Here is a 17,006-nt window from a genome sequence, read left to right as displayed (position 1 = left end):
GAATGCAGCCTTAAACTCCTCAGAACCAATCAGATTCATTTTAAAAACAAAACACTGCCCTGGATTTGTTTGTTTTTGTTCTGTGGGTCTCTTTACTTCACAGAAACATGAAACCAGTTTAAAAACGAAAGTGAAACTACAGGTACATTATATGATTGATTTTTATCTATTTTTAATCATTTTTAAAAGGAATCAGTTAACTTTTATGTCTCTACACCCTGTAAACAGTAATTTCAGCAAAAAAAAATGTTTCCTTTAGTGACCCTTTAAGCTAGTGCTTTGTTGGTTCACTTTTTTCTTTGTCTGAATTTCTCACTTCCTGTTTCTCCTCAGTATGCTTTCCACCATCATCCGAGCAGTGGAAAGTCAGTCAGAACAGCTTACTGAGGAGAAACAGGAAGTGAGAAATTCAGACAAAGAAAAAAAACATATAAAAGGGAAATCGAAGGAAAAGGTAAGTGAACCAACAATGCACTAGCTTAAAGGAACCCATTTAGAAAATAAAAAACAAACCTTTACAACCCCTTTACGAATCTTCACTCGGAAAATGATAGCTTTGTTCACTTAGACTAGCCAGTCATGTGCAGTTAAAATAAATAAACAGGAAGCTGCTTTTCACATGATTGGCTTACTGATTTGAATCTTCATTCAATTTAATGTAACATGTCGTTCCCACAGCTACTAGTGTGTGGATGTCATTTTTGTATTTTTATGAAATACAAAATGAATTCTAGGACTGGTCCTGTTTAATATGTTTCTGCACAGTCCAGACACAGAGCTCAAAAAAGCGCACTGATTCTTTGCATCTTTTTACCGTAGAGTGGGGAGATTTGCCTAAAAAGCACCAAACCAATGATTTTCCACGGCTAATTACTCAGCAAAGGCAGCATGAATTTAACAAGAGATTACTGCACTCTTTCAGCTGCAGTTACTGCCCTTCAACATTACGGTTTTGCTTCACGCGCTGTGAAATGCTATCTATAATCCAGTAAACGCGCCAGTCCACTTGTCAAAACAAATAGAATTGTAGCCTGCTCAGAAAAACTATATATAAATCTAGATTTACTTTTACAACCGATGTAACTGAGACTAGTTAACTCCTGCAATTGACATTAAAGAATAAACACTGAAAGGTTCAAATAGTGCATGCTTGCATATGTGTGCTTTTTGTGACTTTCTCGATACAGTTGCCACATTGAAAATCCTCTTCTGCCCGATCCAGAAATAAAGCATGCTTAAAAAATAAATTAAAATGTATGCATATTTAAAAAAATATATAAACAATTCAATTAAGTAAATAATTCTATACAGTGGAACCTGTACGAGCCTAATCCATTCCAGTAGAATGCTTGTAATTCAAAGCACTCGCATATCAAAAGCCAGTTTCCCCATAGAAGTCAATGGAAATGAAAATAATTTGTTCCACATTGACTTCTATGGCATGCAATACCGCATGTGGCCAGGGTTTTGGGGGCACCGAAGAGACTCTGAAATACTCGGAGACTGTTCGGCTGCATTCAGAAACCACCGGAAAGGATCAGAAACACTGATGTGTTTCTGAGTATTTCCAAGTGTTTCTGAACGGCTCCAATCGGCTCCGGCTCCCCCGCACCTCTGGCCAAATGTGGTACTGCACACCGCAGAGGCTTGAATACTGCTCGTATTGCGGGACAACACTCGCAAACCGAATCAGGATTTTTTTTAAATAATTGCTCGTATTTCGAAACGCTCATTAACCGCATTACTCACAACTTGAGGTTCCACTGTGTTATGTAAGGACATTAAGGCTTCATTACCATGGACGTTTTTACAGCCACTTTCTTTAGCCTTTTTTACAGCTTAACCACTTAAGCCCCGGACCATTTTGTTGCTAAATGCCCAGGCCAGGTTTTGCGATTCGCCAATGCGTCGCTTTAACAGACAATTGCGCGGTCGTGCGACGTGGCTCCCAAACAAAATTGGCGTCCTTTTTTCCCCACAAATAGAGCTGGTATTTGATCACCTCTGCGGTTTTTATTTTTTGCGCTATAAACAAAAAATAGAGCGACAATTTTGAAAAAATGCAATATTTTTTACTTTTTGCTGTAATAAATATCCCCCAAAAACATATATAATTTTTTTTTTCCTCAGTTTAGGCCAATACATATTCTTCTACCTATTTTTGGTAAAAAAAATCGCAATAAGTGTTTATCGATTGGTTTGCGCAAAATTTATAGCGTTTACAAAATAGGGGATAGTTTTATTGCATTTTTATAAAAAAAAAATGTTTTACTACTATTGGTGGCGATCAGCGATTTTTTTCGTGACTGCGACATTATGGCGGACACTTCGGACAATTTTGACACATTTTTGGGACCATTGTCATTTTCACAGCAAAAAATGCATTTAAATTGCATTCTTTATTGTGAAAATGACAGTTGCAGTTTGGGAGTTAACCACAGGGGGCGCTGTAGGAGTTAGGGTTCACCTAGTGTGTGTTTACAACTGTAGGGGGGTGTGACTGTAGGACTGACGTCAAAGGATTAGGAGTTAGGGTTCACCTAGTGTGTGTTTACAACTGTAGGGGGGTGTGACTGTAGGACTGACGTCAAAGGGATCACTCGATCGATGCAGCCGCCACAGTGAAGCACGGGGAAGCCGTGTTTACATACGGCTCTCTCCGTTCTTCAGCTCCAGGGAGCGATCGCGACGGAGCGGCTATAAACGAATAGCCGCGCCGTCGTCCCGGATCGCTCCCCGAGGTAAGCCGCCCGCCGCACGCAGCGGAGGGGGTCCCGATCGGACCCCCCACCCGCTAGAAGGCAAGGACGTATATATACGCCCATCTGCCTGTCCGTGCCATTTTGCGGACGTAAATAGTCATGTGGCGGGCGTTAAGTGGTTAAAAACGCCTGTCCATGTTATTTATTTATTTTTTGAGCTGGACGCTCAAAAACACCGCGGTAGAGTTTTTGAGCGTTTTTGAGTGTTTGTGCGCGTTTTTGATCGTTTTTGAGCGTTTTTTATCGTCTGGCGTTTTTACAGCTCTACTCTGGAGCTTCAGAACGCACTGGTCCTGGTTTTTTTTTTTGCAGCTTAAAAACGGCTCATCCATCTACAGCTCAAAAACGTCATGGTGGGCATGAGGCCATAGACTAACATGGAGAGCTGTTTTTAACCTGCAAAAAACGCTCAGAAAAGTGGCTGTAAAAACGTCCATGGAAATGAAGCCTAAAGATTCTATTATTCCAGCAATATGTTTTTGTTTTTTTTAAAGTGGTTGTAAACCGTCAATGACAACTTTCACCTACAGGTAAGTCTTGATTAAAGTTGTTGTAAAGGTAAATGTTTTTTGCATAGGATGCATTAAGGTGAAAAAACATCCGACAGTACCGGCCCCCCCGAGCCCCCGTTTTACTTACCTGACCCCTCTAAAGTCCTGCGCTCGCCCCCGTCATCCTCCTTGGTTCTCAGCCTGGCTGTTGATTGGCTACAATGGATGGATTGAAAGCAGCGCAGCCATTGGCTAGCGCTGCTGTCAATCACATCCAATGACGCAGCGCGCCGGGGGCGGGGCTGAGTGATACAGTCTGCGGCTATGGCAACTGTTGTATCTCAGGAGTGCACCCGCAAGAGCTTTCCACCATGCGAGCTCGCATAAAGATGGAAAGCTCTTGCGGGGGGAGCTTAGACAGCCGCCGAGGGACCCCAGTAGACCAGGTTCGGGGACACTCTGTGCAGAACAAGCTGCACAGTGGAGGTAAGTATAACATGTTTGTTATTTAAAAAAAAAAATCTTTACTGATCCTTTAAGGCTTACCTGTAGGTGCTTGCAATATCTCCTTAAAGGGGTGGTTCCCCTAAAAATAAACTTTTGACATTGCATTTGCTACATTAATTACAATTAGAATCGGCTGGTTTTATTGAAAAAATACCTCCGTACGTAGCGTTTGCTATATTCGTTCCCACCGCCACTTCCGGGTACGATGCTGGCGGTGGGCGTTCCTAATTGATGGACAGGTATCCGACCGACGCATCCATCGCATCACGAGATGGCGAAAGAAGCCGAACGTCGGTGCGCATGCGCCGTATAGAGCCGCACCGACGTTCGGCTTCTTTCGGCATCTCGTGACGCGATGGATGCGTCGGTCGGATGCCTGTCCATCAATTAGGAACGCCCACCGCCAGCATCGTACCCGGAAGTGGCGGTGGGAACGAATATAGCAAACGCTACGTACGGAGGTATTTTTTCAATAAAACCAGCCGATTCTAATTGTAATTAATGTAGCAAATGCAATGTCAAAAGTTTATTTTTAGGGGAACCACCCCTTTAACTTACACTGTTTAGGAGATATTTGCAAAAAAGACGGCACCGATATCTACGGTCATGCGCGCCATAGACAATGGCGCAGGCGCACTGAGCGTGCTGTTTCCGAAGGCGATCATGCCGTCACACTGGGGGATGGGAGCTCGGGAGTGACGTCATCGTGGCTCCGGCCAGTCACAGTGCCGGAGCCGCGATACCCAGAAGTCACTCCGGGAGAGATGCAGGGGCTTCGATCTCAGGTAAGTAATTTATAATGAGCTAGTATGCTATGCATACTAGCTCATTATGCCTTTGTCTTGCAGGGTGTATTTATTTATTTTTCTTCAGAGGGTTTACTTCCTCTTAGTACTTAGTCTTAACGTATTATTATTATTATTTTTTTATATTAAGAACTTGGCTGGTACCTAAATGTTATTTATGTTTTGAAGTGGATAAGATCACTGTGGCATTAGTTGTGAAGTAGAGGCTACCCACACCTGGTGGAAATGATTTGCACGTAATGCACTCACAGCAATTACATACCACTGGATGCAGAAAGAAAAATATTTAAAATAAGTGGTGTGAGAATGTTTCCCAGCTACTGAGGAGGTACAGAAGTAAGAACTCCTCACGACCTCTTGGTTTAAACTATGCTAGCTGCACAGATCGGAGTTCAAAGACTTTCTACACCTCCCTTTTCACTCTCAGGCTGGGTTCACACCATTGCGAATTAGATGCGGATTATCCACATCCAATTCGCAATAGCAGGAGATGTTGACCAGCTCTCTATGGAGCCGGTTCACATACCTCCGCAGCAGGTCCGGTGCGTTTGACACAAAAACACTGTGCGTTTGTTGGTCCGTTTCAGGTCTTCATGTCAAATTGGGATAAAACCTACTTTATATTTGCTACATGTTCTCTTTCACATACACTATATTGCCAAAAATATTGGGACACCTGCCTTTACAAACACATGAACTTTACTGGCATCCCAATCTTAGTCTGTAGGGTTCAATATTGAGTTGTCCCACCCTGCATCTATAACAGCTTCAACTCTTCCAGGAAGAGGTCTACAAGGTTTAGGAGTGTGTCCATATGAATGTTTCACCATTCTTCCAGAAGCACATTTGTGAGGTCAGGCACTGATGTGGACTAGGAAGTCTGGCTCACAGTTTCCGCTCTAATTCATCCCTAAGGTGTTCTATTGGGTTGAGGTCAGAACTGTGCAGACCAGTTAAGTTCCTCCACCTCAAACTTGCTATCCATGTCTTTATGGGCCTTGCTTTGTGTTTTTCAGGGGTTGGGCTTGGCCCTGTCTTTCTAGGGAAGGGAAATCTTAAGACGTCTTCATACCAAGACATTTTGGACAGTTTTATGCTCCCAACTTTGTGGGAACAGTTTGGGGATGTCCCCTTCGTAAAGACATGGGTGAGCGAGTTTGGGGTGAGGGAACAGGACTATAAAATGTTCCTTTGACGGAGGAAGGAGGAGGGGGCCAAACTTCCGAGTGATCTTCCTGCGGCGAGATCTCTTGGATTCTCTCGGAATTGGGAAAAGGGTATCTGTCAAAAACAGGTACCTGCTCCCCCCTCCCCCCAAAAGGTGCCAAATGTGGCACCAGTGGGGGGGGGGGCAGATAAGCGGAGCTTCCACTTTTGGGTGGAACTCCGCTTTAAGAAACATCTAAAAGGTAACAAATATTGTGTTACGATACTTTTATTCATAATGTGTGAATTGGGTTTTCTAAAATGTGATTTAGGTCTAGGGGGAAATAAAAAAGCAGTTGTATTTACCTTATCCTCCGCTACTGCTACCACACCCCCCCTCCCCCCACAGTCTCTTCTCCCTTATGTCCCCTTTGTCGGGTTTCTACTGTTGTCTTTGTCTGCCTGCTCTGGTTGTGCCCCATTCCTCTCAATTCGTAGTCTGGGGTCACAAGGCTAAAAAGTGAGAAAAAGCCTTCTCAAGGGAAGTGCATGAAACAATGGGCTTTCATTGCGTATAGATTTACTAAAATTGTAGTTCTGCTTTGGCAGTAAATTTTGAGAAAACCCCACTATATGTTTGTTATGTATTCCCATTCACACAGTATATCTAAACTTTTTTATATTTTATACCTTTTAAAAGTTTTCTTGGAGAAGGTGTCATTTGCTGCAAGCATTTCTCTACAAATTCACGGTGATTTGTCTCAATAGAAAGGTTTAGAGACAGTTTGAGATCCTTCTCATTAATATACAATGGAAAAGCCCATAAAAGCTTGTAAACCTTTACCCTTTGTTAGGACAGTGTTCAAATCTAGTTTACAACTCATGATGAGATCTGCCAGCACAGTACAGATAGGGTTAATTATGGCAAACACAGCTCCCTAACCAGCATGCACCACTCGATCTGGCGCATGTGCGATTCACCGGCGGCCGTATCGCGGATTGTTTCTAAAGTTGCCATAACAATGGGTGGACAGAGTAAGGTCCAGCCCCGTTGTTATGCCAGCATAGATAAACACATCTGGCGCTGTGATCTGCCCTAAATCGCGTCATTTACTGTCAGGAAATAACGCAATTTTTGATCACAGTACTGCCCACAGACTCCTGGGAAATGAGCACAGACGAGGGAGGAAGTGACCAAGAGCTCCGCGGACCAGGAAGTGGCATATTAGGAGCCACCACCTAGCAACAGGACGATTCTCCAATTTTTTTTTTATAGGTTTAGAGCAGGGATCTCCAAACTGTGGCCCAAGGGCCGGATGTGGCCCTTTGCTAGCCTTTATCCAGGCCCTTGGAGCCAGAGGTGTATTTAGGTTTTGTGCTGCCCTAGGCCTGACTAAATTCATGCACCCCCTAATTTAAATACGACCCACACTTCCTGTCAAAGCCACACCCCTTCCAATTTAAGACCCGCTCTATCAGATGTAAACCACACCCCTTCCAGAACCCCGCCCCCTCCATCTCCCCCTAGCAGCAAAAATACCCCCTTTCACCCTCATATAACCCCTTCCAGTGAATATCATCCTTTCCAGCATAAATTACATCTCTCGGCACAAATCCCATCTCCCCCTTCCAGCATAAATCCTCACGTTCAGAAAAAAAATCCCCCCTCATCTCAAACCTGTGCCTCCTTCTCCCCCCTCCCAGTACAACCCCCCCCCCCCCAGCTCCTTCTTCTAATCTGTAAGAGCAGCCTGCTCTGCTGGGACTTGTAGTGCCCTCTGGGGGGCTGAAATATGGCAGCCTCCTATGCTGGGACTTGTAGTGCACTCTGGGGGGCTGAGATATGGCAGCCTCCTATGCTGGGACTTGTAGTGCACTCTGGGGGGCTGAGATATGGCAGCCTCCTATGCTGGGACTTGTAGTGCACTCTGGGGGGCTGAGATATGGCAGCCTCCTATGCTGGGACTTGTAGTGCACTCTGGGGGGCTGAGATATGGCAGCCACCTATGCTGGGACTTGTAGTGCACTCTGGGGGGCTGAGATATGGCAGCCACCTATGCTGGGACTTGTAGTGCACTCTGGAGGGGGTGAGATATGGCAGTCTCCTATGCTGGGACTTGTAGTGCACTCTGGGGGTGGGGCTAAGATATGGCAGCCTCCTATGCTGGGACTTGTAGTGAACTCTGGGGGGCTGAGAAATGGCAGCCTCCTATGTTGGAACTTGTAGTGCCCTAGACTACAGGGGATGGAAGAATGGCAGCCCACTCTGCTGGGACTTGTAGTACCCTCAGTGGCAGAATGAGGATTCCTCAGTCCCCCCACAGTCTAAGGCACTACAAGTCCCAGCATAGGAGGCTGCCATATCTCAGCCCCCACAGTGCACTACAAGTCCCAGCAAAACGGAGCTGCCATATTTCAGCCCCCACACAGTGCACTACAAGTCCCAGCAAAACGGAGCTGCCATATTTCAGCCCCCACACAGTGCACTAGCCTGTATGTATTCACATGTAAAAAGCGGTTAGGGAGCAGACAGACATCATGCTCTATGTAAAAAAAATGAATAGGGGGGGGGGGGGGTTAGGCAGCAGACAGACATCATGCTGATAATAAGCGGGGGGGGGGGGGTTAGACATCAGACAGTCACAGCTCTGAGCACTCGTCGATTTGTACCTGTTGTTAGATGAAGCTTTGAGTGCTGCTTGGTCACATCTTCCACACATTCTTCTCCTCTCTCTCGTGCTCCTCCTCCCGTCCCGACCAGATGCTAGGATGCCGTGCGGAGGCTGGGAGGCGGAGCATCCACCAACTACACAACGTGCACCAGATCTATGGGGTGCGGCACTGGCAGTCGCTGCGGGAGGCGGCAGCTCCGCAGCAAGCAATATCTGCGGTGCCTGCCTCTGTATTCGGGAAGACGTTTGGGGTTTTTTTCGTGCGGGGGGGGCCGCGAAACGCAGCCGCCCCCCGCAAAGTGCCGCCCTAGGCCTAGGCCTCGTCGGCCTAGGCCAAGATACATCTCTGCTTGGAGCACTATTTTTCCAAATGATAGTTTTTTTTGTCAAAGCTTAAAGTGGATGTAAACCCACTCTCATCCTTTCTAAACTGCTGCCATAGTGCTGATCTATAAGGATATACAAGCCTCCTGCATGTATCCTTACCTGTCAAATGTCTCCCCTCTGTCTGTTATAAGAACTGAAAAACTGCAGATTCTGTTGTCTGGAGCTCTGTGGGTGGAGTTGTAATGTCAGTAGACTCCCCGCCCTCCTCTACGCTCCCCTTACACTAAATTCTGCTATGATCCCTAACATCCAGTCAAAATCCAGAAAAGTAACCACATGACTTCAGAAAAGGAGTGGGGGTGGGAATTAAAAAACAATGCCTGTCTCCAGGCTAGTGCATGAGATAACCTGTCATTCACAGCAAGGGGGCGGAATGGACTACGGTTTTTCTCTGTAAGTCCGTTTTTATTTCAGTGAACAATAAAGCCCTGTACACAGGATCGGACCATCCGATGAAAACGGTCTGAAGGACCGTTGTCATCAGTTAACCGATGAAGCTGTCTGATGGTCTGTCGTGCCCACACACCATCGGTTAAATAACCGATCATGTCAGAACGCGGTGACGTAAAAACACAACGACGTGCTGAAAAAAATGAAGTTCAATGCTTCCAAGTATGCGTCAACTTGATTCTGAGCATGCGTGGATTTTTAACCGATGGTTGTGCCTACTAACGATCGGTTTTGACCTATCGGTTAGGAATCCATCGGTTAAATTGAAAGCAAGTTGGCTTTTTTTTAACCGATGGTTAAATAACCTATTGGGCCCACACACGATCGGTTTTGACCGATGAAAACGTTCCTTCAGACCGTTGTCCTCTGGTTAACCTATCATGTGTACGAGGCCTGAAAGAGGATTGCTCAGAGCTGGATTAACTCTGTATGACAATACTGGGCACAGATGATAGGAAATCTTACACTGTACATTGTGACATCAAAAAAAAAAAAAACATTTTCTGGTTTACATCTACTTTAATTGAACAAGCTGAAGTTAGAAGCTGATTGGCTACCATGCAGAGCTGCACCAAATTTTGCACTTTAAGGTTTTAGTAAATCAACCCCATCGTGTTCAAATCTAGTTTACAACTGATGAGATGAGATCTGCCAGCACAGTACATACAGGGCTCATTATGGTAAAGACAGCTTCCGCCTCATAAACAAAGAAATTGAGTAGGATTTTTCCTTGCTGGCCTTTACTAAAAAGGGCAGCAATTTTTAAAATTGTTTTTTAAAGTGGAGGTACACCCGGAAATTTTAATTTTTAACATTAGATTCATGCTCATTTTGTCAAGGGGAATCGGGTAGTTTTTTTAAAAACAAAGCAGTACTTACCGCTTTAGAGAGCGATCTTCTCGGCCGCTTCTGGGTATGGGCTGCGGGACTTGGCGTTCCTATTTGATTGACAGTCTTCCGACAGGCTTCCGACAGTCGCATCTATCGCGTCACGATTTTCCGAAAGTAGCCGAAAGTCGGTGCACAGGTCCCGTATAGAGCCGCACCGACGTTCGGCTTCTTTCGGCTACTCGTGACGCGATGTATGTGACCGTCTGAAGCCTGTCTGAAGACTGTCAATCAAATAGGAACACCCAGTCCCGAAGACCATACCCGGAAGCGGCGGAGAAGATCTATCTCTAAAACGGTAAGTACTGCTTCGTTTTTAAAAAAACTACCCGATTCCCCTTGACAAAATGAGCATGAATCTAATGTTAAAAAAAAAAATTCGGGTGAACTCCCGCTTTAACCACTTGCCGCCTGCCAATGACAGATTGACGGCGGCAAAGTGGTTGTAGAATCCTGACTGGACGTCATATGACATCCAGGGGTGCGCATCGCGGCGATCGTTGTTGCAGGGTGTCAGTCTGATACCCCGCAACACCGATCTCGGTAAAGAGTCTCTCACAGAGGCTCTTTACCACGTGATCAGCCGTGTCCAACCACGGCTGATCACGATGTAAACAGGAAGAGCCGTTGATGGCTCTTCCTCACTCGCGTCTGACAGTTGCGAGTAGAGGAGAGCCGATCGGCGGCTCTCCTGACAGGGGGGGTTCGCGCTGATTGTTTATCAGCGCAGCCCCCCTCGGATCGGCACACTGGACCACCAGGGAAGCCCACCCTGGACCACCAGTCTGAAAAAAAAAGTCCAAAAAAAAGTCTGAAAATAAAGATGCCAATCAGTGCCCACAAATGGGCACTGACTGGCAACATGGGGAAATCAGTGCCGCCCCACAGTGTCCATCAGTGCCGCCCCACAGTGTCCATCAGTGCCACCCCACAGTGTCCATCAGTGCCACCCCACAGTGTCCATCAGTGCCACCCCACAGTGCCCATCCATGCCCAGTGCCCACCTATCAGTGCCCATCTGTGCCACCCATAAGTATCCATCAGTGCCACCCATAAGTGCCGCCCATGAGTGCCCATCTGTGCCGCCTATGAGTGCCCAGTGCCACCCATGAGTGCCCATCAGTGCCGCCCATAAGTGCCCATCAGTGTCGCCCATGAGTGCCCATCAGTGCCGCCTATGTGTGCCCATCAGTGCCGTCTATGTGTGCCCATCAGTGCCGCATACCAGCGCCGCCAATCAGTGCCACCTCATCTGTACCCGTCAGTACTACCTCATCGATGTCCACCAGTGCCATCTCATCAGTGCCCGTAATTGAAAGAGAAAACTTACTTATTTACAAAAAAAATTACAGAAAAAAATAAAAACGTATTTTTTTTTCACAATTTTCAGTCTTTTTTTAGTTGTTGAGCAAAAAAAAAATCGCAGAGGTGATCAAATACCACCAAAAGAAAGCTCTATTTGTGGGGGAAAAAGGACGCCAATTTTGTTTGGTTACAGTGTAGCATGACCGCGCAATTGCCATTCAAAGTGCGACAGTGCTGAAAGCTGAAAATTGGCTTGGGCGGGAAGGTGCTTAAGTGCCCTGTATGGAAGTGGTTAAGTTATGTTATGTGACTGGGGACATGTAGGGAACATAAAGTAGATGTTTATGCAAAAGTAGAAACACACATATATCAAAAATGAATAATAAAAGTAACTCCTATAATAAATCCTGCAGGAAAAAAAAAAGCTAGGAAAGTGTATTTTTTTTCCCCCTCTTACTGTCTGAAATTAACATATGAAAACAGATAAGTAGTACTGATCCAAACTAATTGGAGGAAATAGATAATGATTCAACTCCTCAGTGCAATTATTGGTTTTCCAAGTGAAATTCGCAGCTGTTTCAATGACAGGACTGCAGGAGCAGATCCATAAAAAGCATTGGATTTCTGCAGCCTGGGTTTGACAGTCATAGAAATATTTGGTGCTTCCCAAGTCGATATTATTTCTGATGGCAGATGGGCAGCTGTGATCCAAAGGTGAGAGAAGATCCTAAATATGCTGATCCTCAGCCAATAGTCAGCTATAAGCTAACAAGAAGCATAGGAATCTCTGTATTATGGATAGAGCTGGGGCCTGTGTTATCCATCAGCTTACCCCAACCTGCCCGAGCTCTTTTGTGCTGAGATCTACATGAAAAACTCATTTGTCTGTCTACTGTCCAGCCCACATTGTGTGATCACAGCAGCAATGTTGATAAATGGGATTTGGCTGATATATTTATGTCAAACCGATATGCACTTGGGGGCATGAAAAGAGCATGAAATAATCCTGCAAGCCAAGAAAATCAACGTGTCCAGTTTTAAAGCCAAAGCTGAGATTTTTTTTTTTTTTTTTATCTGAATTGACAAAATGGTAAAAAAAAAAAAAAAAAATCCAATATTAGCTGTGACAAATGGGGACCTCCTGGCATAGGACAATGTGGTAATTGGATAGGTGTGTGGGTGCTGGAGCAGCAATGAACACTAAGGCAGTGTAGTGGGGGCTGCTGGGTTAATACACTGTGTGCCACCGATGGGAGACCTTACTTCTAATATTCTTCTGCAAATAATTGAATTGCCAGCTTGCATTAGCCAGGAGATGAGCAGAGAGGAGGTTATCTGTCGGCTTCATTCATTCTTGGTGCCTGGATCATATTTAAAACTTCAAGGCAGTATGGCAGGTATCTAAAAGAGCCCCCCCCCCCCCCCCCCCAAAAAAAAAGCACCAAATAAAAGGCAGCAGTCAATGGCTGAGCAGCAGGAATTGTTAGTAAAATGCAATTGCAATGGAGGGGAAACGACTGATCTGTATATGATTGGAGCGATCATCGAACTGTGATCTGTGGATATAGCATTTGGCTGATCACTGCTTTCTGCAGAGATCATCTTATCAGAACTAGATCCTTCACATCGAATCACCCCCCCCCCCCCCATTTATTTGTTCTAATCATCCTCCAAATTGTGCTCTATTATCAACACAGCCATTGTCATAAACTAGGGGTTCGTGCAAAACATTACAGCTGTGTATATAAACGCATCCGGACTAGATGGGGTTAATTTACCAAACTGTTTCATTGGCATCAGGAATGTTCACTATGCTTAGCAAATAGGCATTGGCCTAAATACCCACTAATGTGCCATAACAATTAACATTTATTTTTCTTTATGTATGATTGGATCATTAAAAGTAGAATTTATTTTTAATTTTTTAATTTATTTATTTTTATTATTATTTATTTTATTTATTTTTATTTATTTTTTTGCAACAGGAACGTCCAGTAAGTAGGGAAGCTGTATTGACTTCAAATACCCACGAATGTGCCATAACAATTAACATCTATTTTTCTTTATGTATGATTGGATCATTAAAAGTAGAATTTATTTTTAATTTTTTTTTTTTTTTTTTATTATTATTTTTTTTTTTTTTTTTGCAACAGGAACGTCCAGTAAGTAGGGAAGCTGTATTGACTTCAAATACCCACGAATGTGCCATAACAATTAACATCTATTTTTCTTTATGTATGATTGGATCATTAAAAGCAGAATTTGTTTTTATTTTTTTAATTATTTATTTTTATTATTATTATTATTATTTTTTTTTGCAACAGGAACGTCCAGTAAGTAGGGAAGCTGTATTGACTTCAAATACCCACTAATGTGCCATAACAATTAACATTTTTTTTATTTCTTTATGTATGATTGGATCATAAAAAGCAGAATATTTTTTTTTATTATTTATTATTATTTATTTATTTTTGCAACAGGAATGTCCACTAAGGCCGTGTACACACGGTCGGTCCATCCGATGGGAACGGTTAACCGATGAAGCGGACTGATGGTCTGATGTGCCTACACACCATAGGTTAAAAAAATAATCGAGTCCAACTCGGTGACGTAAAACACGACGTGCAGAGAAAAATGAAGTTCAATGCTTCTAAGCATGCGTCGACTTGATTCTGAGCATGTGCGGGTTTTTAACCCATGCTTTTGCATACTAACCGTCGGTTTTGACCTATCAGTTAGGCGTCCATCGGTTCAATTTTAAAGCAAGTTCTAAAAATGTTGAAGGATGGGGCCCACACACCATCGGTTTGGAACGATGAAACGGTCCTTCAGTCCGTTTCCATCTGTTTTGACCGACCGTGTGTACGCGGCCTAACTAGGGAAGCTGTATTGACTTCAAATGCACAATAATGTGCACGATTTTTTTTTTTTAATAGGCACTTGATTGAAGTGAACACATTCGCATTAATTACTAATCCTTAAAGCGGGTTCACCCAAAAAAAAAAAAATTTAATTACATCTAGCAGAGCCAGCATACTAAGGACATTACATTTCGGTAGGTCATTTTTTTTTTCTTTGTACATACCTTTATATCCTGATGTTGTCCAGGGCTTCCGGGTTCCGATGACTGCAGGACTGGGCGTTCCTATCCTTCCGTTGGACGATTGACGGCTTGTGAAACAGGTGACCTGTCGCACAACGCGCCTCACCCGATGTCAGGAAATAGCCGAGCTGCGAGTCGGCACTATACGGCGCCTGTGCAGTCAGCTCTACACGGCGGGCGCAGGCGCCGTATAGTGCCGACTCGCAGCTCGGCTATTTCCGGAAATCTGGTGACGCGCGTTGTGCGACAGGTCACCTGTTTCACAAGCCGTCAATCATCGAACCGAAGGATAGGAACGCCCAGTCCCGCAGTCATCTGAACCCTGATGCTGGGATAGGAACGCCCAGTCCCGGAGTCATTAGAACGCGGAAGCCCTGGACAAAATCCGGATATAAAGGTAAGTACAGAGCAAAAAAAAAACTGCCGAAATGAAATGTCCTTACTATGCTGGCTCTAATGTAAAAAAAATAGTTTTTAGGGTGAACCTCCACTTTAAGTAAATCAACCTGGAAAACGTATTACATGTGTCTAGAAACAGATCAGGGCCAGATTGGGTTCATTTACTGAAGTTTAGATACTGTTTAGCAACAGCAATGTCCACTAAGCTTAGGAAATAATGTGAAGCTGCTATATATATATATATATAAAACTATCCTTGTAATCCAGAGTGTTCTCTTTGGTAAGCCAACCTGTGTGTATGTGTGTGTATATATATATATATATATATATATATATATATATATATATACACACACACACACAATATACACGAATATAGTCAAAACACACATACACATATATATATATATATATATTAAAAACAATAAAAATTATATATATATATATATATATATATATATATATATATATATATATATATATATATATATATATATATATATATATATATATATATATATATATATATATATAGGCACTTGATTGAAGTGAACACATTCGCATTGTTTACAAATCCTTTAGTAAATCAACCTGGAAAAAAAGTATTACATGAGTCTATAAACATGTCAGGGCCAGATTGGGTTAATTTACTGAAGCTCGGATACTGTTTAGCAACAGGAATGTCCTCTAAGCTTAGTAAATGGGGTGAAGCTACATTAACTACTAATACCCAATAATGTGCAAGATTTTTTATTTGCCAGCACTTGATTGGTTAAGTGAAGCGATCACAGTAACTTTTTTTTACTAATCCTTAGTAAATCAACCTGGAGAAGGTCTTACTTGCGTCTATAAACACATAAGGACTAGATGAGGTTCATTTACTGAAGCTCAGAGACTGTTAAGCAACAGGAACGTTCACTAAGCTTAGTAAATGGGGTGAAGCTGCTTTGACTTTCAAATACCCAATAATGTGCGAGTTTTTTTTTTATTATTATTATTTTAATATGATTGGATCATCAAAATCGTGATTTTTTTTCCTAGCACTTGATCCTTGAGTAACTCAATCTATAAGGTGTAGCTTCCAAAAGGCAAGTTATATGCAGAGAAGTTCATGTTTGACATTCTCAATTTAAATGAAAGTAGGTCAATTTATAAAATAATTAAAAATAATACAAATAAAAATAATAAAATATAAAATAATATCTAATGGTACAACTATTTGCCAACATAGGTGACTTTCTATCCCATTACCTTATACAAGAGAAAGATGTTGTCACCTTTAGGTGGCCTTCAGCCTGACATGCAAGCCTATACAAGCACCTATGTCGGATATATGCTGTACATGGACTGTATATTATACAGACAGACCTGAGAGTTTTATCAGTAGCTGTTTTATTTGATGTTAGGTTGTGATTTAGGTTTGCCAGTCCTTTAAGTGGAATCCATGTCATCAGTCAGGTAAAACAATGTAAGGAAGTGGTGATGTGGACCCCCCCTCTCATTAGTGGAGAAGGTCTAGCCGGAGCTGGAGATGCTGAGGTCTCAGGCAGCTGATCAAAGCCCTGCTACTAATAATTCTCACTTTATTACCAAGTGTCATTGGCAGTCTTGCATGCCTAGAGATCAGAAAGGTACAAGTTGCAAGTGGGCAACCTGGGATCGCCGAGGTTAACGCAATTTATATTGTTGAAAAATCTCCCTCGCTACAGCAATGGAGGGGAACTTTCAACTTGAACTTTTCAACTCTCTGGCTGCTTGGATCTGGGTGGAAACTGATCCAGGTAAGAGATCTATGAGAAGGCTGGGCGTCTGACTTCCTACAAGGGCACCTGCTATGGGGGCAATCTAACCTTAAACGTCAGCTTTTTTTACTTTTTAGCTGGTTTTGTTATTGCATTGCACCATCCTGATTTAAATTAGATATAGAAAGCTCATAATTTCTTGGAAACTGCCAACCAAACCGACTGTAGCATTATCCAACAAATAACATAGAACACGGTGTCAGGCTGCTTGATACACCAATTGTAAAATGGATCATAGTGTTGGTTAACAGACAGTGTGATATGTTCATATGATGAGGCAGTGCCAAT

The sequence above is a fragment of the Rana temporaria genome, chromosome 2 (assembly GCF_905171775.1).
Source record: "Rana temporaria chromosome 2, aRanTem1.1, whole genome shotgun sequence".
In the NCBI taxonomy this organism is placed as follows: domain Eukaryota; kingdom Metazoa; phylum Chordata; class Amphibia; order Anura; family Ranidae; genus Rana; species Rana temporaria.
Note: the sequence above shows the minus strand (reverse complement) of the source record.